Here is a 24,398-nt window from a genome sequence, read left to right as displayed (position 1 = left end):
ACAGAAGAAAAGTAATGAGAGTATAAAATAAAGATTGCAAATAGGCAGTCCATGAGCTATGTTAATTACATATACATATATATATACTATATATGTTTATAATTATTAAAAGCGTGTGAGTATATGTGTGTGTATATACGTATGTATATACATACATATATATACACATATATGTATATATGTGTGCATATATATATATACATATATATATGTGTGTGTATATATATATATAATATCTTTTAGTCCCACACTAGGCAAGTTTCAAACATTCTCTTTGGCTGACTATTAAAGGCACTGCATCATTGAGGGCATCTGGTGTTCAGGTTCCCAGGATCCTACCATTTTGCTTATATCATTTATGATGCTCCTCCAGCTCCTACATACATGAGTGTCCAAATCTTTAACTAAAGTAGGCCAGAAGGAATATTAGCAGATAATTCAAGGTATATTTCTAAAATAAAATGATCATCCTTGGTAATTGAATAATAAAGGAGAGTAAATTGAGGTTGATTCTATTTTTTTTGTGTGTTTTGTAATTTAGGCAGATAATGATTCCTTTAACTAAATATCCTTCTAATGGAAATATCATAAATTTATTTCTGAATTGCGCACAGAAATAATGGTATCTATTATACCAATAGGAAACTAACATTCGCTAAGACTCAAATGACGCATTCTACATTGTAAGCAAAACTTCAAAAACTCTAAAAGTTTCTTTCTGGTTACACTGGTTAATAAAATCCAATAAATTTCAGCTGTACACTTTAATAATAAGGTATATATATATATATATATATATATATATATATATATATATATATATTTACACTGTATGTTCACCTCCCGTAGTTAGATTTCTGTCTGTCACCATATATTTGACCCCTTTACCCCATCTACCTCCCTCCTCCCCCCTACCCTCTGGTAACTACTAGTCTATTATCCACGTCCGCGAGTCTCTGTTTGTCCTGTTCATTTGTTCCTTTTAGGTTTACATCCCACATATAAGTGACATCATGTGATTTTCAACTTTTTTCTGTCTGGCTTATTTCTCTTAGCATGATTATCTCAAGGTCCTACACAAAGCCTCAGCAGGTGATAGATACCCTGAACCTCAATATTATTTGTTCAGAAAAATGTATTTCCTGAAAAATAATGAAAATTTCAATTTAGGAAACCAGATAATAATATCTATATTTTCCCCACCCCTTCCAACCATCATTGAAATAAGTAAAAACAGAAGAATCTGTATCGTTACCAAACCATTAAAATACATCTGCATGGTTGCTTTGTAACTATAAAACATAATTGTACAGATGCACATTTTCAAGTCCTTAACTATGACTGCCACCTTAGTCCTGTCCTACTTTCACACCCTGAATTAGAGTGTGGAATAGTCAATGGATTGCTCACAATAGAAGTCTCAACATCATAGTCATTACGATAGGATTTTCTTACTGGAAGATCTCATTAGAGTCACATTCTCTGCTAGCTTCCTTCAAAATAAAATCACTCCTTAAATCAGAGTGTGATGCAATTAAAGAATCAGAGAGTTATGAGAAATAGCAGTGACAAAAATAAACTGATGTACCTTGAAATTTGAAGATGGTTAAAGAAGAGTCATTCCTTGTTATAAAGGGATGCTGCATTGATTGAAAAGGAACCTTTTACTCTGCCATGTTGCAACTTCCATATCTTTGCTGTCAGTTCAGGCGGAGTACATTATGGGAAAACTAACACTGAAAATAATCACAGCTAACATTGAGCACCTAGAATGTGGCAGGAATTGAACTAAACACTTCTGAATCAGTAGGTTAACTTAATCTTATGGGATTCATACTGCTTTCATCTCATTTTAAATATGAGGAAAACCAAGGCTGAAAGAGGTCAAGTTACTTGCTCCAAGTCATCTAGGGAGTGGTAGAATATGGATTTGATCCCTTGCTGTGGAACCCTAAATCTGCATATTTAAGCCTACCCCCTTTCTTGGCCACAAGGTTGTGAAGGCATGTAGAAATAATGCACACAGTGAAGTCATGTAGCTTTAAAATATTCTAGCACTTTTTTCAGAAAAAAAATATGTGATGTTTCTGTGAATTTCAGGGCATAATGCAGGTGATTGACCTGTTTGTATTTATGCTTACAATTCAACTAAATTTTAGAACCTTTTATAATATAGAAGGGATTTGAATTGTATAAATTGGAAACATTATTCTTGCTTTGGCTCCAGGGCATGCAGGAGAGTGGAGCAGGTTTGAGTGGAGATTCTGGCGTCAATTGCTAGGATCAAACCCCAGCTCTGCCATGCTCTAGCTGAGTGACTCTGGCAAGTTAATTAAACTCTGTCACTCAGCTTCCTCCTTTCTAAACCTGCCATAATAGCACCTATCTCATTGGTCATTGTGAAGATTAAACAGGTTAATATATGTACAGCACTTAACCAGGAACTGGCATGTAGTAAATGCAGAACAAGCATGTTTTTATTATTGTTCCATAGATAGATATGGTCCTGATATGCACAAAAATCACTTACCCTTTATTAACCTGAATTGCCTGTATCAGAAAATCTGTGAACCTCAACTAATATATCACAATAGATGTTCAATAAATGTTTGCAAATGGTGATATAACCTAGTCATCATGATTAATGTGTAGCTACAAGTTTTAGAATAATTACTGTTCAAAGTATTATTTTAATAATGACTCACCTGAGGTTGCTGTCATGTAAGGAGAAAAAAAAAATAGGGAATCTATTAAAAGATTTTGTGCCCTCCATAAATACCTCATAGATTCAGGAATTTAGTGAAGATAAAGGTTATGCAAGAGATAGGTCAGACAGTTTTCAATGCTGCATAATGTTTTCTGTGGGTAAATAAAACAGTCAGTCTGTTGTAACAAAGTATCAACCTTGTATCACTCAGCATTGAAGGGAGTTTTTGGCAGATGTGTTTTAGGGGCATTTTGTCTACTTCTTGATCCGGGTGCTACAAGTCTGATTTTATACATACTATTTAGAATTTACCATACATAAACCGTTCAGAATTTGACCATTTTTCATACTTGCTCTACATTGCTATAATGAGTTTTCGAGAATGCTTACTCATTTTGCTTTGCTCATATCTCTAAAAATATGCATCAATAAATACAAACCATCTAGAGAAAGTCAAATTTTACTCTTGACTTTCAGAAATTCACTTTAATATAAAACCCAAGGATAATTTTATTATAGTTGAATTTTAATCCCTGGTTAGAATCAACTCATATAAACTTCTCTACGGAATAAAATTAGTGACGTGCTAAATTTTAAAATATCGGTATTGAAGAACACCTAGCAAATGACCTTCTGTTCAATCTTGTGATATTTGAGTCACAGCTGTCTCACAAAAATGCATTATTATGTTTTAATCCAATGTGAAAATGTATTCTGCCCAGCTGCAGGAAGCTAACGGAAGTCAAGAGAGAGCAGACTATTTCTGACAATAAATATTTGCTTCCCATAGATAGGCCATGCGACAATTTCATCAAACATATGTGTGGAGCTAAAAATTTCAAGCTGCTGTCAGCTCTCACAGGCATTAATCTCTTGAGTTAGCAAGACTACGTTTTTTTTTTTCCTGCTTTCATTCTAATAACCTGAAACTTTCTTAATAACAGAAAGCGTCACAAAAGCTAGCTTCAAATGAAAATCACTACTCTTCTCTACCTTTTCTTCTAAAAGCAATTCTATCCCTGAGAAGAAAAATCCAACTATAATGCTCTCTACTGTTAAGGCTAAAGATATGAGCACATTCAAGAGAAGAAAGGGACATTTTTTAGGGAAGCAACTGACTTTGTCCAAATTGTGCATGAAGGGAAACTAAGGGGCTCTGTAATTGAATCAACTGAGAAGTCTTTCCAACCCGCAAAAGCTGGTTCACAGCAGAGCAGAAAGAACACAGAACTGAGTGTCGGGAGACAGAAGAGTCCCAGACACACTGCTCACTGGGTTTATGACCACGGGTACTTGTGTCACCTCTCCTAGCAAAGTGACAGATTGGCCTAAATGATCTCTGAGGTGTCTTCTAGCTTAAAAATTTTATTCCATAATAGATAGAACTGTAACATATATCTATCTAAAATATTAAATTGTGGTCCATTAATAGACATAGAGAACAGCAAAGAAAGAGGAGAACAAATGCCTCCTTTCAAATGTTTAGCGAGGCCCGTGAATGTGTTTTAGTAAAAGTCAGTTCGGTGTACCCCATTTAAGGTGACAGACTAGAAATAAACCCTGGCTACTTACTAGTTGTGTGAACTTGGTAAATTTATTTGCATGTTTTATTTTTCTCATTCGTTAAATGGGAATAATACCTACCCTAAGGTTTGCCTTGAGGATTCAATACCTTAATATTTGTAAAACGCCTAGAACATTCGATATTCTAATATACCATGGTTTGCTAAATAAATAAATAGCCTCGATTTCATCCTTTTTATTTAAAATACTAGACCAAAAGACTAGGCAGCCAGCTGAAACATCTACTGGTTATTCAACAGTGTCAGGTGTAGTGATTTCTGTTTCTCATTCTATTTGTTCCTGAATGTTCTTCCCATTATTCTGCTCAGAGGAAGAAAGCAGATTCACATGACTGTCCTGGACTGTCTTGGAGTTAATAATGGTTAATTCTCACATCTTTCTCTTGCACCTATGATCTTCAAAACATTTTATCAGATTGGAGTTCTTAAGAAGATTGTGAAATATTGAGGAGGACTGTCCTTTTAATAATGTGTAATAAAAGTATTACTTGTTGCTATTTGAAACATGTTTTTCAGCATCCCAATATTTAAGTATGTTTATGGACACGTGGGTACATACATGCACTCATGCATGTAGGAGATGCTGTAGTGTGCGACCCAGAAACCTCTTCATCACCAAAGTACTCATACTCTTAGCTTCTGTGTGTGTTGGCTGATGATGGTTCCCATTTCAGTTTTGGGGCACTGACCCCCAACCCCAACCCAACTGCCAATGGAGTCACTTTGCTGGGTGTTTTACCCTTTCACAGCAAGTAGTTACATCTAAAAATTAGTTGGTGCAGGGTAACAAAAGCCAGACTCCTTTCGACAATTACAATGAGTTACTCCAGTTTCGGGGGACCCCATGAGATTGGATGAGACCTCTGTTGCAATTTCATCATAGCTCTACTTTTCCCTCTACCTAATCCTTCTTTTTCACTGTCTTATAGATGCTGTTTCTGGAAACACTTGCCAAAATGAAAACAAAAACAAAAACTCTGCATGCAAATCAGTCTCAGAGACTGTTTTCTGGGAGACAATCTAAGGCAATATGTGTGACTCTTTTCTTTGTTTTCTTTTAGGCTCTCAGGTACACAGAATTTTGAGCTAAATCTACTCCATAATTCATGTGTACTATTACCCTCTATTCTCCACCAATTTACATTTTTCTATCCATTATAAATATCCACAATAGTGTTTTGAATGCATATTCTTCCAATCCATCATCCATATTTTCTTTTCATTATTATTTTGAAAAAGTGTTTTGTGTTATTTCTAACATATAGTGTTATGTATAAAATAGGATCATGTTTTGTTCATTATGCTTTTTTTTAGATTCAAACATGTTGCTCTATGTAATCCAGTGTATTGCTTCTCATTGTTGCATTAAATTATATGCACAAACTCATAGACATATACACATATATCACACTGGCACACACTGTCAATTTATTGTCTATTCTCTTATTGCTGGGCACCAAACTTACCTACAAGTTTTTGACACTACAAACAAACTGAACTGAGCACTAACACTATTTGTACAATGCTATAAATGTGTTCAACAATACAAATAATCTGCTATTCAGAACTAACTTTAGTGTCGGAGAATCTGGACACACGATCAAAGCAATAGTCACTGTGGAAGATACAACATGAAGAGATTTCTTATCAATTAAGAATACTGAAATCATATGAGGAAGACAAAATATCATTGTGTACGTTATCATTATATATAAAAGTTAATATTTATTTAAGCACTTTATGCATTGTTTTAAGTAGTTTGTTTATAGGAACTCAGAAGAACCCAAAGAGATCTATATTATTATTATTCTTATTTTAAGATGAAGAAACTGAGGCACAAAGAAGTGAAACATTTGCCCAAGAGTGATAACTAGGGCACAGCATAGCTTAGAAGAAATAAGGTTTGACTGCAGGCAGTTTCACTCCCAAGGCAATAATTTAACCATTATAGCACCCACAGGAAATGAACAAAAGACAGTATATAACTAAATAATTGTTATATAGACAACGGGTGCTCTAAAACTTCAATGAAGCTAAAATCTGGTACCTAATAAACATTTAAAGCTTATAAACAGACCTCATTGCAGGTTCCCCTACAATGATGCCTCTGGAGGCACTTTACAAACCAACTGTTTGTGAATTAACTATTTTTGACAATTTGAAGACTGCTTGTCATTTAACTGGTACTCAGTACATGCTTGTAGCTGAATTAAATTAATTATAAAAACAAAATTTTATAAGATTGTCCAGGCAGTAGCAATTTTTTTTCTTTGTAGTATGAGTGGAACAAATTTAAAAGTCTCTGATATTTTCGATGGACTTGAGGAAAACGAACCATGCAACAAACACTTAGGCCAAACCCCAGAAGGCTATATTAGAAGACTGAGGGAGTGAGTGAGGACCCCATTTACAGATTCCTGAGGCTAGGTGAATAACAGAATCTTTTTCTTCTGGTTCCCTATATTTTCTTCAAACATTTCTTCAAAAATTAAATTACACTCCACAAGTTCTTGGAAACTTTCATTGGAAGAATTTGAAGGGCAGCCTCCTTGGGACTCAAAACTTGTCTTAAAGAAACAAAATAATAAAATAAACGAATAAATAAAGTATGATCCATGTGAGAAGCAACTGCTTTCCTACTAAACAAATGGTGGTAAAAAGCTCATCGGCCTGGGTCAAGAAAAACTAAACATGCTACAGTTTTCCCTTTCACTGACCTCTTGCCAATATAATCACAATGAGAGGATTGAATTGCATAGTGCTCATGCTTTCTTTGAGAAGTATACTTAAAATTGATTACTTCTGCTCCTTAGGCAGATGATCAATAAAGACGTGGATTGCAATGGAAACAAAGATGTCTGTGGGCTGCAACATTATCTCTGTGTCTTTTAAGAAATTAATTAAAAATCAATGACGTGTACAACCTATTAATACAGCAACCTCTAGATTAACAGATGGAAGCCGAGCCTTTCTCTGATCATACATATTGTACAAATACATTCAAAACACTATAGGGAGGAGGTTGAATATATGAAACCTTGGTTATAATTGAGCTAACAGATCATTCTTAATATTCTGAGGTTTCATGGAGTTGCTACTGGTCGAAAGCCATAAGGTTCAATGGGTGGGGTTATGGCTATACAATTTCCTTCTTAAGATTATTATACCAATTTCTATGAAGCATCCTTATTACAAAGCAAAACTTCTGCCATCGTACAGAACTAAATAATTTCAATGACTACTTTACTAAATGTGGTTTATTCATGTATGAATCCAGGCAGTTGAATTTAAACTCCTGAATATTTTTAAATAAGTATCTTCCTAAGAAAGACAAATAAAATTCTTAGAAGAATAAAAGCTCTCACGTGAGTCAAGCCAGTTTAGTGTCCACATATATGTCATTCAATTCAATTCTGCCTCTGTCTTATTTAAACACCAATGGACCTAGTCCAACTATGCAAATGCTTTCCCAGCACATGTAAAACTTGAGGAGGTGGTGCCCACGTATTTTCTTCTAGAAGTCAATGAGCTACTTCCCAATTGCCTGCTCTAAAGCATGCTCTTCAAAATCCTCAAAAGAATCTGAAATATGGCTTCCGGTTTTTATCTCAATTCCTTATGGTTGATTTGAAAACCCATTTTGAGGCATTTCCTTTGTTTGAACTTTTACACTCTCCCTCTGACAGAATTCTAGGGTTCTGTCCCTAGTCCCCGTGTAGGGACATAAGAAAAAGAGATGCTGGATCAACATTATCATAGTAGGATCAGATATCATCAGATAATTATAAAGCAGGATGGTCTATCTCTACTTTAACTGGTGAGAAGTTGTCGCCTGAATTTCTTCTGTCTTCATAGGCTTAGGACACATATTGTGTCATAGATGTAACAGAAATTTTACTATTTCTAGACTCAACCTGTTTTCAGAGTAGCTATAGCTACTTGCCCCCTAGAAACCCTTATTAGATATTTCTGGAGTTCCCCAGGGATAAATATGTTCTTGGTTCTTTTCCACAGGGCTCTTCACTGATGTCTGCAGCCATTAAACCCACAGCTGGACCCCCTGTGGAAATGCTGGTATCCTTGTTCTCATGAATGTCTTGTCATTTCCTCATCTTCCACTACCCTCCAACACATACACGCATATACGCCATCATGCACATGCACTGAACCATCTTTTCTCTTCTGTAGCCAAAGAGTCCTCAAGCAACTTGACTCTGCTTCTCACTCTAGCTTTTTTTCTCGAAATTCCTCAGCTGGAACTCTATGTCCCAAAACAACCTGAAAATCATCTCGGTTCTTTTGACTTTGCACTTCCTGCGCAAAGTCAAAAGAACACCCCCTGACCATACGTGCTACGCATCTCCTACCACACTTCAGACAGTCTTGGTTAAATCTAATGTTCTTGATCATGAATTAGAGATCATTTTTTTTCTACAAAGCCTTCCCTTACTCCAAAATAGATTGTGTCACTCTATTATATGACCTCGCAATGTCCAATTTTCTCCATTTCGATTTGTCTATATTTACCTATATTTACCTAAAATTAAACCTTGAGATTATCAAGCATTGTTGTAAAACAACCTTCTATGTGTGGCTAAATCAAAGTTAATATAAAGTGGAAAGAACATATGGTTATGTTTATATATTAGGTTGTGTCTTCTATGCTTAAGCTTTGGAAATACTATATAGCATATTGCATAATGTTATCAGTTTCAAGTGAAGAACAGAAAAAAATCTCAAATATATCGGATTCTCAATTGAGCGCTCATCTACTAACCTTAGTTTGAAGAACTTTTTTAGGAGAATTAAACACCAAAGCGAGAGATAGAAGTAGAAAGTTATGTTTTAGTCTGCTCTAGTCCTAAAAGTTAAAGATTTAATCTGACCATCTTTCACTATTTTGCTCCAAACTCTTATGGATAGTTAACTGCCAGGAGCTGTGAATGGTGTGCTCCAACTGAGATGACATAGCAAGTTTGACCCTCCTCATAGTCACCAATTCCATCACATTTTAGACTGCCAACAAATAGTAGTTGATTAACTGACTTCTTCCTCTCTTTACTCCACTAATTCATCCATATTCTTTCTATTGCTTTTGAATTGCCAGGTTGGAAGGCGCTTCTACCAATAACAAACAAACAAACAAATAAATAAATAGCATCATAAATATTAAAGGTAAAAAAGTGGAAAAATAATAAATGCTTAATATTGTTGGAAGTAGTTTTGTAATGTTAGTTATACTTTTTATCATATCATCCCTTTGCTCTTTTTTGATATTAACTAAATACCTACTATTTTTCGAGCATACTTGCATATAGGTTATAAATTGCTTAGAGTATATCTTACTTCCAGAAAACTTTGGGTTTTTGTGCTAGATACTATACTTTTCTTTTTTTATAGTGGTTGGAAAATCAGAGTGTTGCTCATGCATATTGCCAAAATGGAATTTGAAAGCTGTCCTCTTTATTCGTACATGTCTCCAGTTCACAGCTTATGCAGTCAACGCTTTACATGAAAGAAAGTTGAAAAAACACATCACTCAAACCATGTTCTGAAGGGTCATTTTCAGCCCACTCCTGCCCACCTTTGATAGTTGAGAGAGAGTGGAGTACAGTGATGAGTGTCGGCTGTACAACAGTACTTTCCAGGCTTCAATATTAGCTCAACCACTCACTATCTGCAGCTATCTGTGTGACCTTAGCAATGCGAGTTTCTCAGTTTGCCAGTATCTTCATCTATAAAATGAAGAGAATAACATCGCCTTTCTCATAAGGTTGTTACAAGAATAAAATGAGTTAGTAAATGTAAAATTCTTAGAACAGTGCCTGTTCAATAGTAAACACGTGGAACTCTTAGTTATTATTGACATCTTTGTCTAGCACCTTGCATTACAGATGAGTCTTATTTTTCAAAATATCAGCTTTAAAACAATTTAGAAATTTCTGAGAGATTCTTTTTTAAATGCATTTTCTAATTTTATTATTCATTTCAAGTATATAGTACCTTGGTTAAACATTTATGTAGTTTATAAAATGATCCCCTAATTGCTCTGTGCTCCCCATTCCCATGACTATCTATCATGAGACATTCTTAAGTATACTTTTATATCTAGAATCCCAAAGATCATCTATTAACCAATAATCATATATTCCGTGTTTTCGTATATTGTTGTCTTTTATACAACAGTTTAATTTTAGCGAAACTTTGTGCTTGTACACTTTATTTCTTCATACAATTACCTGAATGACACTTCACCTTGATATTAAAAAGAAAACAGGGTGAAAAAAAATGAATATAGGAAAAATGTTCTTATGAAATCAATAAAATTAAGAAAAATAGAGAAATCATTACAGATGCTGAAATCAGCGTATCTTTAGCCTCCATTGTATACTCATTGAACTTAAGCTGAATGACTATATATTGATATTAAAGAGAAGAACTAAAGTACATGGAGAAAAAGCTATAAATCCATCACTGCACATAAGGAGTAAGTGTAAAACACAGATATTTTATGATATTCAAATTATCTATAACTGAACCCACTTATAACATACAGTTCTATTGTTCACATTTAATAGTTTTACTTTTGCCTCTTATGAATTTATTATGTATAAAAAATCAGGGTCACCTTATATTTGTGTGTGTGTGTATATATATGTATATTTTATTAGGTTATTAGTTACTTAAAAGAACAGGAGGAAAAATCAAGTATTATTTATTTGCTATTAATTATTTTTGAGTTTATTGCATGTACAATATACATTGTGTATACAATTCACTCCACAGGTAGTTGAAAAAAAATAAAGAACATTTCCTTATTTCTTTCAAAAGTTGTTTATTGAGTAGCTATTATATGCTGTTGGGCAGGCTACTAATTGTTTTATGTATAAAGATAACAGGTTTTCTTAAAGCTATTTAGACAGACATAATAGAAAATGTAAAGGAAATGTTTCAAAAGTACAGAAAAAAGGGAATGTAACATTTTCTGTGGTAGTTAGAGGTAGAATTTAAGCTTGACATTGAATGACAAAATAGATATTTAAATTTCTGGCTATAATGCACCAAGTAAAGTGTATTCTTGACAGGATACAAAGCATGTAAAAAAAGTGGAATCCTAAAAGTCAGTGGTATGTTTGGGAAGGAAAATACACAAAGTTCTCTGAGGATGGGACATAAGTTGACAAGGGCTAGAAGTACCACAACTGTTTGATTAATATATACCTTATATGATGTGCAAAGAAGTCACTGAAAGTTTTGATGACATGATCAAATTGACATGATCAGATTTGAAGTTATGTGAAGACTAGAAAAGGATAAAATAGATTAGAAAGAATCTAGGAGGTTGATTACAATGCTATAACTGTAGCTCAGATAGCAGTATAGGGTTCGACTAAAGCAATAGTTTGGAAAATTAATTTTAGGTTGAGAGCAGCAGATTGAGATTGGAGTTTATTAGTAACAATAAAGCCATAAGAGAGGGTTAGATAATGTAGTGTTTTCCCAGGTCAAACTCAGGAAAACATCTTTATTAAATGAGTGAGTAACAGAAAAGGAAACCACCAGAAGCCACTAAAAGTAATGGTCAGATTCATAGAAGAAGAGCAAGGAACAGAGTGGTATTGTGGAGGTGGAGGTGAAACAAGAGAAACTTTCAAGAAAGTGAAAGTATTGACAGTGTCAAGTGCAATAAAGAGGTCAAAAAGGAAAACTGAACAGAGACCATTCATTTTGATAATAAGAATATCGGTATATTAGTCATCACAGATCACCACAAAAACACCATTCTACCCCTGTCCTCTGAAAATTCATGTTCTTCTTACGTAGAAAATATGTATTCCATTTCAACAGGCCTCAAAAGTCTTAACTCATCCTAGCATCAACTCTAAAGTCTGAAGTCCAAAGTCTCATCTAAATATTGTTTAAGTCAGATATGGATGTGACTTGAGGTATGATTCATTCTCAGGCAAAATTACTCTCCAGATATTAATCTGTGAAACCAGATAAGTTTTCTGCTACCAAAATACCATGGGAGACAGGTGTAGGATAGATATTCCCATTCCAGAAGGGATAAATAAGAACAAAATGTGATAGGTCTCAAGCAAGGTGAAGTCCATCAGATCTTAAAGCTGAAGACTAGTCCTCTCTGGTTCAATGCTCTGCCTTCAGGACCTACTAGGGGGAAGGTCTTGCCTCCGCAGTGGAGCTGGACGGAGGTCTGCAGCATGCCCTGTGGCTCCACAAGGCAGTCCCTAGCCCCTGGCTGTGGACAGAGGCCACCTGTCCTGTCGAAACCAGGGCAGGGGACCTGATAACCTCTGAACTGACTTTGGGGACATTTTCCCCTTTTCTTAAAGAATTGTACACATTTGAAGCCAAATAGCTTCATCATCCTGAGAAGCTACCCAAGGATTCTGACAGCCTTGCTTCATTTTGTCCAGTCCCCATCTCTTTCAGTTCAAACTGGCAATGTTCTTGCTCATATCATTTCATAAAACTATCACGTTATAGTGCAGCCATAACCTTGATATTCTGTTCAAACATACTGTCTAAGTTTTTGCAATATGAATAGGCTGAGAATTTTCCAAATCTTCATTTTTTTTTTTAAATCCCTTCCTCAATTCATTTATCTCCTTCCACATTTTATTATTATCTGTCAAGAGTAAGCTCCTCTTTCAAAATTTGCTTACGTGGGGGCACGCAAAAAATATTCCTCCCAACTTCTAAGTTCTTCTAGCAGGCTAATAAATTAACAGATACGGATTAACAGGAGAAAATGTTCAAGATTTATTATGAGTGTACATGTGGGGGTGTCATCAGATATGAGAACAGCGATGCATTAGACAGTTATATGCCATTCTGGAAAAAAGAAGGGGTCTGGGATTTCAGAGGGAAAGTAGGTAGGTCACGGGTAGCTGTGAAAGAGCAGATATGTGGTAAATAATTCTTTCTGGGATGTCCAAAAACAATGGGACACAAAGGGATTCAGGTTTTCTAGATTTCTTCCTGTCTACTATGTATATGCTAGTGTGAATATGCTAAGGTTCCCTTCCTGAAACAAATTTTTCTAACTGAATTACTTGAGACAGGAAGGAGTAAAATCAAAGGTTCTTTCTGAGTCTGTGGTTTCTTTTCCTTCCTTCCTTCCTTCCTTCCTTCCTTCCTTCCTTCCTTCCTTCCTTCCTTCCTTCCTTCCCTCCTTCCCTCCCTCCCTCCCTCCCTCCCTCCCTCCCTCCCTCCCTCCTTCCTTCCTTCCTTCCTTCCTTCCTTCCTTCCTTCCCTGCCACTCTCTCTCTTTCTTCCTTTTTTTTTTTATTATAGCAACATTAGTTAACAAAACCAAGCAAGTTTCAAGAGTACAGTTCAACAGTAAGTCATATATATTTTGCATTGTGTGTTCGCCGCCCATAGTTAGATTTCTGTCTGTCACCACATATTTGACCTCTTTTACTCCTCCTCTCAGGCAACCACTAGTCTATAGTTTATGTCCATGAGTTTCTGTTGTTTTTCCTGTTCATTCGTTGTTTTTAGGTTTATATCCCACATATAAGTGATATCTTGTGGTTTTCAACTTTTTCTGTCTGGCTTATTTCCCTTAGCATGATTATCTTGAGGTCCATCCATGTTGTTGCAAATGGTAGTATTTCATTTCTTCTTATGTCTGGGTAATATTCCATTGTATAATAACCAGATTAAAGTCAATACCCCCAAAACATTTTGGGGTGGAAAACATTCGGTCTCCCTCACTTAGAAATCTTTTCAGTTAAATATCCTATTTCATTGTTTTCAAGTTCTACCTTTCACAAAATACTAGAACATGAACACAATTCCGCCAAATTCTTGGTCATTTTATAACAAGAATCGATTTTCCTCCAGTCTCCATAACATGTTCTTCATTTCCATCTGAGACCTCACCAGGATCACCCTTAATGCCCATTTCTTAGCATGCACCACAAAACTCTCCCAGCTTCTACCCAATACCCAGTTGCAAAGACGCTTCCCCATGTTTATACATTTGTTACAGCAGCACTCATTATCAGTATCAAAATCTATATCAGTCAGCTCGGCAGCCATAACATAATACCACAAATTGAGCGGCTTAAACAATAGGAATTTATTTTTGATAATTCTAGAGCCTGGTAAGTTTTTCTGGCTTGCAGATGGCCAATATCTCACTGTGTTCTCACAAGGCAGAGAGAGAGAGAGAGAAACAGAGAGAGAGAGAGAGAGAGAGAGAGAGAGAGAGAGAATTATTTTTTTGAGGAAATTAGGAGACAGTAACATATGTTGAGACGAAAGGAAATTTGGGTCAGAGAAGAGAGGTATGAAGGGGCTCAAAAGAGGAAAACTGTTCAGATTTCATTGTGTGTGACAGTAAAGCAGTTTTCCATGAAGAGTGGGAAAGAAGACTCACAGGATAAGAGGGTAAAGACTGCCAAAAAATGTTGAGGGCCAATATAAGCTTATAATTTCATCAACTGGGTTGAGAATTTTATTGTCCTCAGAAGCAGAGATACAAAGTAATTAAATATTTGGGTTCATCCAGGGAAGGGTATAAACAGGTAAGTGAGACAGAAGAGAGAGATTAGGACAAACAAACGAAAACAATTTTGTAAAAAATATAAGAATATTAGGAAAACTCTTAGAAACTCATAACGATTTTGGACATTAGCATGCATTTTGAAGTTTGTTACTTTTTCGAATGCTTTCTTACTCTCACCAACAAACACAGAAGTCACAAAATATTTCTTCCCTTCTAAACATTTTAAAAATAAAATGATTTCTCTAGAATCATATTTTTAAACTCAATATCATAACCTGACAGTTCAGAGTGTGATTGTATAGCATCAGGCAAAGATGTATATTTTAAAACAACATGACTGAATAAGTTATTTTTTTAATCCTACAAACAAGGCATATTTTACTATTGAATTTATGTGAATAAAGTTGCTTCCTATAATCCCTCTACACTTTTAATTATAAATGATCCATGTCTCATATAGAACTTAATTTTTAACTATTATGTATTTTTTTTTACAAGTGGGAATTTTTTTCCTATGTCACAATACATGACATTTATCAAAAAGATCCTAACTATAAAAAATCTATAGACCTTTTATAAACCACTGAAAGACTATACAATACAGTAAATCACACAAGCCAAGGAACTAAATATATGAATTTAATGAAACCGGTGACCTTGGGTTCCAAAAATCAGTGGGCTTATTTTGCTGTCAGAGAGAATTTATTTGAATCATAACTTTTGTATTTCTTTACAATTGTAATAATATTTGAAAAAGTTGGAATACCTTTATATGGCTTCACAGTATTCAATTTCATTTTAAAAACATCTAATGCAAATTTAATACTTTTATCTTTCATGATAAGACTTAGCTCAGTCTGAAATAATCACTGTATTAACATTTTTTACCCATTCAAATAGTCTAGTTCATTATTACAAAAACAGCAAGCTTCCCTGGCCTGTCATTAATTCCTACTGTTTTAATTACAAAAAAAAAAATACTCTATGGAAGGCTTTTGTGGGTAATGACACTGCAAACACAATCTTATGCAAAGATATGAAAATAAAATAGACTCATTTTTTCTACATAAATATTCTTGTTTAAAAAATATGATATTTTTGGCAAAAAAAAAAGTCCGTTAAAATATAATGGTGCTTTCTTTGAATTTAGTACAAAGAGGCCTCTTGGAACTACATATTAATTTCGAATATTTGGAAACACACGAAAGCTCCATTCAAGACCAACATTTTTATAAAACAGCTCTATACCCATTAGGATTTGACACATTTTCTTTTAATCAAACTTAGTCTCTGCTTCTGTATATTGTGAGTATATGTAAATGATTGTCAGTGTCAGAATATTCAAGCTATCCCAACCTTAAAATGAAGTGCTACATAACATTTACCAAGAAACAATTGACATTGAGTCATTAGTAGACTGTTTAAATCAGAGTACTTACAAAACTGACCATATCATTTAGAAGATATAGTCCGAAGAGCATGGCTGAGGTTTGATAAGGAGAAACTTCATAACATATATTTATTTAGCTTTATTATTAATTATCATCATCATTATTATTAAATCAGAATCTATCGCTGAGGGAGAGACTTTCTGAATTGTCCATCCCAGAGAATGTGAGTTGAAATCCAAATACTGTTGGAGGATAACCAACTTGGGCAAGTACGTTAGCAGCCACTTATCTTCTAGAGGTGACATGTGCATATCTACTTAAATACACTCAATAACACACACAGAGATATAATGCAATGTATGTAGACTATGGGAAATGCTATAATGAAGCCACAAAGAACTATACTTACATGGAGGCAAAAGATAACATTTGAATGGAGGATTTAGCAATGTTCGTTAACGATAGTGGGACTTGAAATACATCATGAAGGACCAAAGAAATTTAGACTATTTTTTTAGTAGGGCTATACTGCACTAAAAATTACACTTATTTACTTTTAAGATTAAGCACAAAAACAGGTAAAATATTTTTGAAATAAGGAATTACTTTAAAAATATTTAAAATATGTATGTAGATCTATGTTAGATATCTGTTAACACAAGTCACATATATATAATTATCTGAGTATGAGAGAAAGGTTGGTTCACTAAAAGATGCAGAACTAAGAACTGTAAGATTAAAAAATAATTAAAGGCACCTTTCCTGCTTTTACAATCTTTAAAATCTCTTTGGGCAAACTATAGTATCCACATAGTCAATATCTTTCAGTGTTCTCAAATAAGACCGATCAATAAATTTATTAACTGCTATTCTATTTATACATATAACATCACATTTAATTATTTTATTAACTAAAATTATTTGTCTAGATATTAATATCCATTAGTATCTAATAGTGACTACGACACATAATTTGATAAATAATATTTAATTAAATTATTGATGATAGCATTTCTGAATTTCTATCAGAATCATCTGGCAGAACTAGATAAAATTTAACTTAAAAACAAGTTGCATTTTCATGTCCTGAATGCTTTATAACTAGCATGAGATGGAAAATGGTATGAATACAAGATATTTCCTAAAAAAATTAACTATTTTATTATAAAGTCTAATATTTTGTATTTCATAGTCAGTCCAAGGTCTAGCTACTATTTTCATCTATTAACATTAGTAGTTAAGAAATAGAGTTTATTAAATTAGCAAATGGTTATTCACTCTAACTATAAATTGAACTCTGACTCATAGATGTGTTAATTATTCTTTTCTGTTGAGGACAGATATCCATGTTTAAATTGAACTGAGATAGTTTATATGCAATCTAGATTAAATCTGAGTTTGAAATATAAAGCTCACATACCATCTGTGAAGAAATATCCTCATCCTTAATTAATATGTATCAGGTATTATAGCCTATTTCATTATTAAAGACAAGTTATAAAACATAAAGTTGGGTTTAATAAAAAAAAAAGCTAATTTAATGGAAATGAGAAATTACTTACAGGAATATTGTAGATATTGGCTACAATATTCTTTGGCTAAGGAAGGATAACTTTATTTCCATGCAAATTGGAAGTCTGGATGTAGGTGTGCTTAGAAGAAGATAGGAAGGACCCTCTAGAAACAGACTAGGGAATTGATTATTATTCAACAAGTATTTACCAGGAATCTACTATATTCTAGGGATTGTGATATAGTAGCAAGGATTTATATAATAATAAACACTCACATACTTGTTAAGTGATAACCACATAAACACTTTACACTTTATAACAACCAATGAGGTACATGCTATTATTATTTCCATTTTACAGATAAGGAAACTGAGGCATGGATATGTTAAGTGACCTTCCACAGTAAACGATATAGCTGGTATTTTAAACAGGCAATTTGGCTTCAGGTCTAGGAAACAGCACGGGCAAAACTGAGCTTAGAGGGATTTTGGAATTTGGTGAGTCTATAAGAACTCCAATGTGACTGGGCAGAAATAATGAGACGGTGGTTTGGTATAAGGCTGGAGGGGTTTGTAGGGGCAAAAAGAAGATCATGGATCCATGTTCAGGATTTTGACTCTTATCTTAAGGGCAATGAAAGTCATTGGGGGTGTTTTTAACTGGAAAGACTGGGAAGTGACAGGGCTGAATTTTATTTTGAAACAATCTCATTGGCCACAGAGTGTAAGACTGATAAGAGAGAGAAGATAAAAATAAAAATTAGAGCTAAGAGGTTATTTTATAGTTCAAATGAGAGATGATGACAGCTTGCCTTAGGTTGATGGAAGTAATGGTGGTAGAGATGATGAGAAGTAGATTGATCAGTAAGATATTTAAGAGCTAATATTAATAGTGGTTCATATCACATATTACAGGTGCATAAGAGAGAGCAAGCATCAAGGATAACTTTAAATTTTTAGTTAGTGCTACTGACTGGAAAATGACAAATGCAGGACTAGCTTTTACATTATTTAGGCTTCTGCTTAAATCTCCTCAGAGACATCTTCTCCAGCTGTTTGAACTGAAATATTATCCTCCTCTTTGTAAGTCCATGAATTCTTATCCTGCTTTATTTTTCTTTAAAGCCCTTATGACTACCTGACAATAGATAAGCATAGTGCTTATTTACTTGTCTGTTGTCTGTTTCACCAACTATAATGAAAGTACCACGAGGTCAGATAATCTGCCACTCAAGTTTTACTCTCTACCTTTTAGAACAGTGCTTTGCATATGACAGGTGGGCAATCAATATTTATTGAATGAATACACGAATGAAAGGGAGAGTCACCAGAATATGTGGCTATGGATGAGACCAAATGCACATAAACAGTGGGCACAAGGAAGAAACACTTGGAGAAGAAAACTGAGATGATGAAGTTAGGGGGATGGGAGAAGGTTCAATAAAGAATAATGCAGTGGAAATCAGGGAAAGACATCATTTAAAAAATATAATGATTTACAATGTCAAATACTAGAATGTCAATAAAAGAAGAAGAAGAAAGCGATGCTATTGGAATTGGAATTGGTATTTAGGAGGTCATTAGTAGTGTTATTGATAAAAGTTTTGCTTAAGTATTAGGGACAGAAGACAGACGGTGAAGACTCAAAGAGGGAAGTGGAGATGGAAATGGGAGGCAGCAATTTTAAGCTATTTTTTCAAGAGATGAAGGGAGTCAGGGCGCTAGTGAGAGATAAAGAGAGGAGGAATATAAAAATGAATAGGATACAGGAGTTGATGCAGAACTCAGAGAAGAGATGTTCCTGGATAGTGGTCATGAGCATTTGGTCAAGAGCCTAGCAGAAAAAGAACTATTCTTAGCCAGGAAAGCAGTGGCAAGAGAAAAGCAATGGTGGATAGAGGAACATACAGAACCTAGCGTATGGACTAAGCTATATTAGTCCACATGAGATTAAACTAAATAGAACCTGTTGCAAAGCTTCTGGGTCAGCAAAATTATTCATTCCCTTTAGCTAACTGGACTCATGCTACACTACTTCAGACCATATAAAACCGTATTGTCTCAAAAAAAGATTTAGAAAGAACTGTTTTTAATAGTTTCAAGTAGTAGTTGTTAGTGCCTAACATATAGTAGATACTCAAAAGGTACCAGATATTGAAAATGTCATGTTATCGAGAATAAACTTTTATTATCTGTGGACTCGATTTGTTTTCTTATACCATAATCATCATATTTCGCTAGAAGTAGGACTCAGGAAATCTATTTTTCATTTGTACTTCTTTTAAGTGACATTTATTCCAAGAAACAGCTCTGAATATATACCATATATTCAGAACTCAAACACATATAATACCTGAATTAAAGAGGAACACATATATTTTTGCTTAAGAAAGAATTAAATTTTTGGTTTGTGTCTTAAGCAATAACATTTTTAATAAAAAAATATAAAAATATCTCTCTCTTCCTATTTCTTTGTAAATTAAAAAAAGCATTATAATCTATAAAAGATTGTCCCATATATTCAATGGATCAACTAAATATTAACATACGCACAAAAAATGAAAAATAAAGTAGCTCTGTAATCAACTCTCTATAGCAGACAATGTTACTATAGTATTGGCCAAATTAAGTCACAGTAAGTAAATATTATCAAATATTTCCTTTGCAAATCTTCTTCATATAAGATGTATTTCATAGTATAAGACCCTAATTACATTTCAAAGACTCTAATAGAAAACTTCATGAATTTTACCTAAAATGATGTTATCCGTATTCATGTCAAATAATTTGGCATTTCTAATAAAAGTTTATGAATAAAGAACAATTGATATAGATATAAGATTGTATTGTACAGCAAAATGTGAATGACTCCATCTCAAAAAAAAATACATCTCTCAGAGTGTTTAAATTAGAAGACGTTGAAAATTGAATTTAAAAAATTTTCCTTTTCCTTTTATGGTACATTAAATTTATGCAATCCATCTTTAATTTCTTTTCCCTAATACAAGATTGCAAGGAAAAATGTGTAACCTAATTTCCCTATGATTTCTATTGCTGTATCATAACTCTAAAGAACACTATTCACATACATAATTTTGATTTATTTAATTTCACCATGTTTATAACACCTCTGGAAATTTTACTCATATCCCCCTTTTCATACTCTAGTACTCTTCAATATCTTCACTAATTAATTATCATTTAAAAGAAGGAAATAAGGAAAATGGAAAAGCAAGAGAATTAATAATGTGCAATGTGTTTTTGACCGCATCTACTAGACATATTTTCAAATGAGAAGCTCTAACATTTTTCTAAATTCATGTCATAGCATTAGAGTACTTTGGATCTTAACTTCATAGACATGTGTCATAAATCAATACTATTATCTCATTCATGAGGAAATAGCAGAGAAGCAGACATAGATCCCAGGACAGAAGCTGTACTTTGTGCTGCAGCAGACTAAATAACATTAAAAATGTGTCTATGGTAACTAAACCATCTTTTCACTTGCTATTTTGTAGAGAGTTGTTTATCTGCTTTAATGTACCTGTAATCCCATTTCAGAAAATGCACTAGCACTGTTTCAGAGAACTGCCTAGGAAAAAGATACTAAACCATGAAAATTCAATAGTAGTTGGAGGAACAGCAAAAATACGAAAACTCCACCTATTCTTGAAAGTAGAGAAAGTCCAATATTCAAGTACATAAATACTAATTTTAATTAGAGTATACATGTCTCTAAATATCATTTTTAAAAGATTGCAATTAAATCTCCAAATATATCTAAAGTTATACTGTATAGCTTTCTTATCATTTTTTTACCACTTAAGTACACTCATCAGCTTTATTTACGGGGTTAATACTGTGGATTAATATTAGAATAAATCTAACTTTTTCTTGTTGCATTAATAGATTTTGTTAAAAATTATGTATTGACTACATATGTGAAATATCTTCCTTTAAACATATTTGGAACTTGAGAAGACTTATTTGGAGAATATGAATTATGACATTAATTCTTAAGAGTTTCCGAATAAAAGCTCAGAAGGCGTAAAATAGTAGAATATTTTAGTTATATTTAAAACATTACAAAATTGAAAGTACAGTTTATTCTAAATCCATGCATTCACTCACTTCATGTTGCACATCTCTTAGATCATATTTTGCATGTAGTGGATGTTGTGCATGTTAAGAAAATTAGGTATACAATTCCACTTACACTAGAAGACCTCAAACATTAAGATTACTGGAGCAGATGCATTTCTTTCCTCTCACTCACCCCTCTTTTTAGTAATTTAAAGATTTTTAAGGTGATGTGAGTTAATACAGGAAAGCAGAATTTTCAACAGTACGTGTGACAAGAGAAAGTTACAGAGGATGTTAGTCAAGGGGTTATTGGTTTAATTTTGAACTTCGAATCTCCTACTCCCTGTTTTAATTGGGATCATTGTAATTGATGTTATTTAGTGTCTGGAAAGAGAGACCATGAGAGCTCCATTAGCTTTCTTGGGATAACAAGCAAAGGTAATAACTTTTTCTATTAAGCAAACAAAGACTGTGGCCAGCTCTCATTTGGCTTGTCAGTGAGGCTTCCCACAAAGATGGTTCTGCCTCCTCACTTGTGTAAGTTGCTGGCTAGCTGGCCAGCATACAGGATATGCTGTCAATATCGCTTGGTGAGTTTTGAAACAATTTCTTAAATAAAACCCTCTTTAAAATTCTATGAACCACTCTTTTGCTGAATGTATCAGTCTTTACTACTCAGAGCAAAGAATGTATTTTATCCTCAACGATGCTCCTTCAGTGTCCTTTTATTTCCGTCTTCAATAAACTTCATTAGCATAATGAAACAGAAATTACCCTGTCTAATGTGGCCATTTATTTCAATAGAAAATACTCTTATACATACAGACAGCTTGCATTTTGTGTGTGTGAAACAAAATTCAGCATCACATAATCTACTAACCACTGTCGACAGCAAGCTGCAAATTTTCAAAAGGGCTTATAGTAATTATTTCCTATCAGATGATTTGAGAAGTTATTTCTGAAGGTAATTTAATGGACTTGTCATGTGGATGCCATCGACACTTAAACTATTCATATTCTATGCATTGCTGGGGACAATGGAGTCACAGGAGTGCTTGTCAGCTCTCTGAGCAGTGGGTGGCAGCACTTCAGCTGTCTTTTTTTTTTTTTTTTTGCCAAACTGAAATAAGATTTTTTTCACCATCAGAACGATCCTTCCCAAAAAAAGGTGAGGTAGGGCGGGGGAGTTTTAAAAATCCATATACTTATATATAAAGCCCATACAGATTTTTTATAATTTTGTACTACAAGTTAAAATGATTACCTAAGAACAAAATCACAAAAAGTTCATATTATCATGCTTTTTTAATCTCGTTGATATTGTGATCACTTACTTTTTCTTTTTTTCTCTTTTTTTAACTATATGAAACAAAAAAAAATGACAAAAGTCACAAGTGAAGTACTATGTTCACAAGTGAATACTATGAAATCACTACTTACATATCTTTAGTAGTTTTAAGACAGACTTCTTTTTGTGTTTTCTCGGATTCTTCACATTTTACACATGCCAAATTTTACTAATTCCACCAGTAATACATTTCCTTTGACTGATTTTAAAGAGTAGCCATAAGCTTCAGCTGGTTCACAGAATAAAGTTCCAATTAAAGGTTCAGTCATTTAAACATATGGTGATTCGTTTGCTTAACTCAGTATCACACATCTATCTATAGATAGATAGATGATGATAGATGATAGATAGATAGATAGATAGATAGATAGGTAGATATAGATACATTTATGCATGTGCGATTCAAATGTAGAAACATCTTGCATATAAATTCATGAGGAACATGCATTTGGGAAGCCACCTATGATAACTGAGGAATTTAAAGTCAGACACTTCAAGTATAATATTTTTGCATTCGTTAAGTGATTGATACTAATAGCTAACTCACTGGTTTGATGTGAGAACATGAGGGACAGTGTATCTAAAGCTTTCTGTAATCAGAATTACTCCATGTTTTTTTTTTAAAAAAATCATTTTATGCCTGTCTTTTCAGTAGACAATGATCTAGTCAAACAATATAAGACTATCATATACGATTTTGTGTTCCCAGCACTTAGCACAGTGCCATACATGCTTTAGGCACACAATACATACATTTTTGTATCAATGACTAATTGAGTTTGTAATGTAAATGAAGCTGATTTGGATTTTATTCTAACCTTCTTAAATTGAGATTACAGAAACTATTATCACAGTTTTTCATGCCACTGCTAGAGACTAGGTTAGAGGGCCTCTGGTCCAGCACAATCTCATGTTCGCTCACTGAATTTCACACCACTTATGTACTACTTCAGATCCTTCCCCTTGCCTGTCTCCTGGGCCTTTGGCACTTTATGATTCCAGCTGCCTCTGCCAGCAGCTCTATGTGGACTCCAGCCAGTTTAATGTGGGACGACCAGTGATGCTTTGCGTAATTCTCACTCTGCCTCTCGCGTCTCACCTCTCACCCTGGGGGTTCCCTGTTGACACTGAGGCTGTGGGACTTGCTCAGCTACCACACATGCATAAACCCTAAGAGCAGGGGAGTTAGCCTCCTGAGGGTGAGCCTTTGACCAATGGGAGACAGGACAC

General features: G+C 34.1%; 1 protein-coding gene across 6 annotated transcripts in view; it reads right to left on the bottom strand.

The window, feature by feature from the left end:
- Positions 1-24,398, bottom strand: part of ERBB4 (erb-b2 receptor tyrosine kinase 4) — a 944,884-nt gene that overhangs the window by 48,900 nt on the left and 871,586 nt on the right. The window lies entirely within an intron of this gene.

The sequence above is a fragment of the Rousettus aegyptiacus genome, unplaced genomic scaffold (assembly GCF_014176215.1).
Source record: "Rousettus aegyptiacus isolate mRouAeg1 unplaced genomic scaffold, mRouAeg1.p scaffold_m13_p_2, whole genome shotgun sequence".
Lineage (NCBI taxonomy): Eukaryota > Metazoa > Chordata > Mammalia > Chiroptera > Pteropodidae > Rousettus > Rousettus aegyptiacus.
The sequence above is the reverse complement of the archived record's forward strand: the minus strand, read 5'-3'. Positions and strand labels throughout refer to the sequence as shown.